This window comes from Tupaia chinensis, unplaced genomic scaffold, assembly GCF_000334495.1.
Source record: "Tupaia chinensis unplaced genomic scaffold, TupChi_1.0 Scaffold144952_1, whole genome shotgun sequence".
Classification (NCBI taxonomy): domain Eukaryota; kingdom Metazoa; phylum Chordata; class Mammalia; order Scandentia; family Tupaiidae; genus Tupaia; species Tupaia belangeri.
Window position 1 is genome coordinate 4,506,537 of NW_006204812.1, and position 6,844 is coordinate 4,513,380.

The 6,844-nt window shown below is 47.8% G+C and overlaps 1 protein-coding gene across 1 annotated transcript in view; it reads left to right on the top strand.

Annotated features, from left to right (window-relative positions):
• LAPTM4A (lysosomal protein transmembrane 4 alpha) overlaps nucleotides 1–6,844 on the top strand; it is a 27,025-nt gene that overhangs the window by 3,806 nt on the left and 16,375 nt on the right. The window lies entirely within an intron of this gene.

Sequence of the window (6,844 nt, forward strand, 5' to 3'; positions counted from 1 at the left end):
TGGAGAGGTTTTTGCTATAGGGCACCTGTGCTCGTCAGACAGACAGAGACAGAGAGACAGAAAGCAAGAAATCACCACCCCCCCACACCCCCCACCCCCGGGGATGGCCATGCCGCAATCCCTTCTCCTCCACTCTCCTCTCCGGATCTTGGGCACGCACGCACATGCGCCTGGCGTGAGTTTTAAGCCACCGGGTCCGGGACACGAACCACGGTCGCCTACGTGGGAGTCCAGCGACATAGCCATTACACTAACTGCTAGTCCCAAGGCAGGACTTCTTAATCTGGGTGGGAGGATGTTTGCTAGGTTACTGGCCGAGGTTTCTGAGAGGTGGGTCCCTCGGCGCTGTTTAGACTGGTTATGGGCCTTCCCCCTTGCTGGGCCCAGCCCCTGCTCCGGTTGGTGATAGTGCTGTTGCTTTCTAGCAGAGGCTCTTACTGGCCTGGGGTAAAGGTAGCCGTGATCCTGTGCACTCTGTATCAGTTGTGTGGTATTAAGCAGTGCTGTGGAGCCAAGAGAAAGCCAGCGCTAGTTACTGTAGGCACCAGAGGCACCAGTCTGAAGAGTTAGCCTTTGGCATTTTAGGTAGAAGAAACATACCAGGGGGACCAGCAGATGGCGTAATGGCTATGTGGCTGGACTCCCATGTAGTGGATCGCGGTTCAAGTCCCGGACCCAGTGGCTTAAACTCAGGCCGGGCGCGGGTGCACGTGTGCCCAAGATCCCAAGAGGAGAACGGAGGAGAAGGGATTACGGCATGGCCTTCCCCCCTGGGGAGTAATTTCTCGCTTTCTATCTCTCTGTCTCTGTCTTTCTGCAAGCACACGCGCCTTATAGCAAAAACCTCTCCAAAAAAGAAGAAACAAATCTGGTTTAATACCTGCGTTAATTGATAAGAAATTTCAGAATGAATTCAAATTTAAATTCTAGCATTTCTAGAATTGTTTTCTCTATCACTAAAGAAATTGAAGCCAGATGATTTAAAACACTTTTTTTTAAAATGAAGTACATGCTCATTGGGTGAAAATAAGCCTAAATGGGGCCAGCAGGTGGCATAGTGCTAGACTTGCACAATGTTGACCGTGGTTCAGGTCCCAGGCCTGGCGGCTTGAAACTCGGGCCGGGCATGTGTGAGAGGAGAATGGAGGAGAAGGGATTGCTGTGTGGCCATCCCCCCTGGGGCGGTGATTTCTCGCTTTCCAACTCTGTCTCTGTCACGCGCACTTACCCTATAGCAAAAAATCCCTCAGGAAAACAAAAAATGAGCCTAGAAGTCTGCTAGGAGTATCCTTCCTGATGGCTAATGGGGTACTACAAGAATCCATTTTGCGCATTTGGAGTAAGTTTAGACCTGGGAAGACTCACTGGCTGATTTCTCGTGTCTCAGTCATAAGCAGTCTCGGATGGTAGCTGGGAGAGCGGTGAAGACCAGTTTTAAGCTCTCTTCCTTTCTGGTCCTCACCCAAGATGCTTTTAAATAAATACGGCTTGTTTATATTGCTTTCCTTTTTGTCTAGTGAGTTGCAAGTGAGTATGTGTGCTTACCAGAGAAAGACATGGAAAGTGAGAAAGTACCCTCCACTGGGGCAAGGTCACGCCACGGTCCTTTCTCCATTTTTTCACCCTGTTGCGATTTTGAGCATACACACATGCCTGTTGTGTTTTTTTCCAAGCCATCAGTGTTGAGATTTGAACTCACAGTCACTTGTAGGATCTGGTCCCTCAACCACTACCTCTGGACCGGCCCTTGTTTGTGTTTCAGAGTCACTTTCTCCCCTCAGACACATTGTCTTAGTGCCCCAGTGACTTTGCATATGCCACGCCGGCTCCTGAAATGTTCTTCCTCCAGGTCACTGTTTTGTTTGTTTGTGTTTGAATTTGCCAAAGGATGTGTGTTTTTCCTGGAGAGAGACAGAGAAGGAAAGTGAGGAAGAATGTGGGGCGGACACGCAGCAATCCCTTCTCCTCCATTTCTCCTTCCTTTTGGGATTTTGGCCGCACGCGCACACGTGGGCTTGCCATGTTTTTTTTTTTGTTTTTTGGAGAGGTTTTTTGCGATAGGGCACGTGCGCTCGCCAGACAAAGAGACAAAGTGAGAAATCACCCCCCAGGGGGGATGGCCACGCCACAATCCCTTCTCCATTCTTCTCTCGGGATCTTGGGCACCATGCACACACGCCCTGCGTGAGTTTTAAGCCACCCGGTCCGGGACGCGAACCGCAGTCGACTACATGGGATTGCTGTGTGGCCATCCCCCCTGGGGCGGTGATTTCTCGCTTTCCAACTCTGTCTCTGTCACGCGCACTTACCCTATAGCAAAAAATCCCTCAGGAAAACAAAAAATGAGCCTAGAAGTCTGCTAGGAGTATCCTTCCTGATGGCTAATGGGGTACTACAAGAATCCATTTTGCGCATTTGGAGTAAGTTTAGACCTGGGAAGACTCACTGGCTGATTTCTCGTGTCTCAGTCATAAGCAGTCTCGGATGGTAGCTGGGAGAGCGGTGAAGACCAGTTTTAAGCTCTCTTCCTTTCTGGTCCTCACCCAAGATGCTTTTAAATAAATACGGCTTGTTTATATTGCTTTCCTTTTTGTCTAGTGAGTTGCAAGTGAGTATGTGTGCTTACCAGAGAAAGACATGGAAAGTGAGAAAGTACCCTCCACTGGGGCAAGGTCACGCCACGGTCCTTTCTCCATTTTTTCACCCTGTTGCGATTTTGAGCATACACACATGCCTGTTGTGTTTTTTTCCAAGCCATCAGTGTTGAGATTTGAACTCACAGTCACTTGTAGGATCTGGTCCCTCAACCACTACCTCTGGACCGGCCCTTGTTTGTGTTTCAGAGTCACTTTCTCCCCTCAGACACATTGTCTTAGTGCCCCAGTGACTTTGCATATGCCACGCCGGCTCCTGAAATGTTCTTCCTCCAGGTCACTGTTTTGTTTGTTTGTGTTTGAATTTGCCAAAGGATGTGTGTTTTTCCTGGAGAGAGACAGAGAAGGAAAGTGAGGAAGAATGTGGGGCGGACACGCAGCAATCCCTTCTCCTCCATTTCTCCTTCCTTTTGGGATTTTGGCCGCACGCGCACACGTGGGCTTGCCATGTTTTTTTTTTTGTTTTTTGGAGAGGTTTTTTGCGATAGGGCACGTGCGCTCGCCAGACAAAGAGACAAAGTGAGAAATCACCCCCCAGGGGGGATGGCCACGCCACAATCCCTTCTCCATTCTTCTCTCGGGATCTTGGGCACCATGCACACACGCCCTGCGTGAGTTTTAAGCCACCCGGTCCGGGACGCGAACCGCAGTCGACTACATGGGAGTCCAGCGACATAGCCATTATGCTAACTACTAGTCCCAGCTTGCCATGTTTTTCAAGCTGCTGGGTCCAGGACTGAAATGGTGAGCTTGGCTATGTGGGGTCCAGCTACTTTAACCGCCTTACCACCTGCTTCCCTTCTCCCTCCCCCCAGTTATTTTTTTTAAATACTTTTTTATTTTATTTATTATTTAATTTGATGAGAGAAGGGGAGAGAGGAGAAAGGATTGTGGCGGGGCCATCCCCCCTGGGGGGTGATTTCTCGCTTTCTGTCTCTCTGTCTCTGTCTTTCTGGCGAGCCTTGAACTGTTGTCGCCCAAGTGGGAGTCCAGCATCTTAATCACCACGCCACCTGCCCACCTCCCTCCCCCCTAGTTACTTTTGAAGAACTTAGTTAGATTTCAAACATACAAGAGTAGTGAAATAGTGTGGGAAGCTGCACAGGCGAGTCTGCCGAGGTTTCTCAGAGAGCAAACAATTACCATGATTGGTTCCCTTCCAAAAACCTGACCTTCGAAACCTTGCTCTGATTGGCCACTAGAATCCCTCAAATTTGCATATTGGGCACCTCATGATTGGTCCAAAAGCAACCAATCACAGCCCACCATTTGCAACCAATCACGGCCCACCGTTTACAACCCACCAGAGTGTATATAACCACGATGCCTGGCCCACAGTACCCAGACCAGGAAGACGACAACTGAAGAGCCTGAAGAGCTGAAACACCGCGCAGTCTCCAGACGACCCTGAGGATCCTGAAGAGCTGACACTGCATCGTCTCCAGACGACCTGGGAGACCCTGAAGAGCTGTAACACTACATCGTCTCTGGACGACCCTGAAGAGCTGTGATACCGCGTCGTCTCCGTGCTGCTCACAGTAGACGACGCGACCCTTAAGAGCTGTGACACTGCGTCGTCTCTGTGCTGTACCGTGCTGCCCACAATAAACAGACGACACTGTCGTCTCCGTGCTGTAACACTACGCTGCTTGCCCCGGCTCTCACTCCTTCACTCAGGAAACCCGTTCGGCTGTCCCCCCGGGTTGGGACAAAATAGTATTAAAACTTTCCCATTTACTCATCACCCATTAGCTTCAACCATCAGAACATTTTTGCCAATTCCAGATTTTTTTTTTTTTTTCAAGTTTATTTCTTCCATGAGTGAGAGAGATAGGCAACCTCCATTAGGGCCCCGGTGCCACAGTTCACCCCAGCCAGTCGTAGATCGAAGGCAGTGCCTCATGGGCTGTAATAGTATTTCCTTCTAGGCTGTTGAGAGGAAAAGTGAAGGAATGGATGTGAGTGGGTGTGTCACACAGTATGTCCGCAATAAATATTGGTTGATTCTGATTTTGATGCAGTGACATTGTTTAGATAGCTAACAAAGGTAACGCTTGGTGTGCTTATCTACCGAATGTGTGTGAAATGACTTCAACTGATTTAAAAAATGCATTTCCTGTGTATTGTTTATCACTCAGGGTGGGGGAAGTGTGTAATGGGTTTGTTTACAATATTATTGATGGGTCTGTAGTAGCCTTTGAAAGTCCAGAGTGCTCAGATTTTCAGAGGGAAGGAGGGCGAGTTCTGTGAACTGCAGCTCAGGAAGCCTAACTCCCACTCTGGGTGAGATTCTGTTATTGAGTCCTTACGGCCTTGAGCACTTACTGGCCTTGGGGCCTCCTGCAGGGATTCACTAACAACTGTGTAGGTATTGAGGTCGGCAGGTGGCGGGGTAGTTAAGGCTCGATTCCCTCATGACCCACTGTGGTTCAAGTCTTCGTCTGACACTTGCTTTCTCACTTTTCCTCTCTCTCTCACTGGTCAAATTAAAAAATAATTTTTTTGAGAGGTTTTTGCTATAGGGCACGTGTGCTTACCAGAAAGCCAAAAACAGAAAGCAAGAAATCAACCCCCAGGGGAATGGCCATGCCACAATCCTTTCTCCTCTGTTCTCTCAGGATCTTGGGCACGCATGCACATGCGCCCGATTAATAGGAAGACCAGCCCCTGGCAGTTTTGTCCTCAGCTCCGCTGTCTTGTTAGTGACTTTTACATGCTGATCATATCTTCAAACGCAACAGCTGAGAGAGTAAATCTGTAGTGTCAGAATACAGATCCAGAAAAATCTTGACCGGCAAGAATGTAGGAAACTGAAATGGATGACAGATAAGTCCTGTAATCTTGGCCTCTAAATCCACCTATACAGGTGGTAGCTTAGCAGGGTCATGTGTGCAAGAATCACGTTTTAGGAGGTATCTCAGTCCATCATTGTGTTCTTCACAGAAATACTTGCGGGTGGGTGAATTTATAAAAGTATACATTTAAAGGCCAATGTGTAGGTGGAGGTTAAGCCACTGGATCCCACATAACCAGCTACATGGTTCAAATCCCTGACTGATGGCTTGAAAATCACTCTAGACATGTATGCATATGTGTGTGCATGCATGCTGTGTGCCCAGAATCCTGAGAGGAGATTACATGAGAAGGGATTGTGGTGTGGCCATACCCTATCCCCCCCAGGGGTGATTTCTCACTTTCCTTCTCTCTGTCTCTCTGGCCAGCGTACATGCCTATAGCAGAAAATAAATAAATTAAGAGATGTTTAATGATTCAACAGTTCCAGTGGCTGGAAAGGCACAAAAGGCTGGAAGGCAGAACTTTTAGCAGAATGGAGCATGGTCTATATCCATAGGGCCTTCTCCGCTGTTCTGGTCTCATTCCCTCTGCTTATAAGCCCTACCGGAACTCTGTCGTGGAGCCCCTGCTCTGTAGGAATTAGGTTTTTGTTTAATACTGTTAAAATATAGTCAGGTCCCAACATGTGAATTTCTGGGTGACACCCAGTCACTGCCCACTAAGACCAAACCCAAAACGTGCAATTTGGGGTACTAACCATTGTCCAACCCCTACAGGAAGTTGCTCTCATCTGACATTCAACATATGTATAAAGCCAGTGCAATTTGAGGTTGCATTAATTGAAATTCGTTAGCTAGAATTCGGGAGCTAAGATCCCATTGTATTTTGACTGTACTGATCTTAACGTCATTTTAATAGTGTGTCGATGAAATGAGCAGGTGTCAAAAGGAGGGCCAGGGCCAATGGTTAGATTGCTGCAGAACATGCCAGTCAGAGGAATAGGTTAAAAACCGGAATGTTTAGTCTAGAAAACCGTATTTGAGGGCTGCCTTCAGGTATTAGCGGGGTGGAGTACCGTGTCTCAAAGGTAGAATTATGATCTATAGGTGAAAGGTAAGTGACATAGTCAAAGCCCGGGAAATCTTTTTTTTTTAAAGATTTATTTATTTATTATTATTATTGTTAATATTATTTTTCACATGAATTTGCCAGAGAGAGAGAGGAAGGGTTAGAAAGCAAGCTGCCAGGTCCGGGACTCAAACCATGGCCAGCCATGTGGGAATTCTAGCATCTTAACCGCCATGCCACCTGCTGGCCCCCGGGAAATCTTTTAAATGTTTCAATATAGCGTAAAAGGAAATAGTGAGTTCTGTATCTCTGGGTTGGAGATGCTT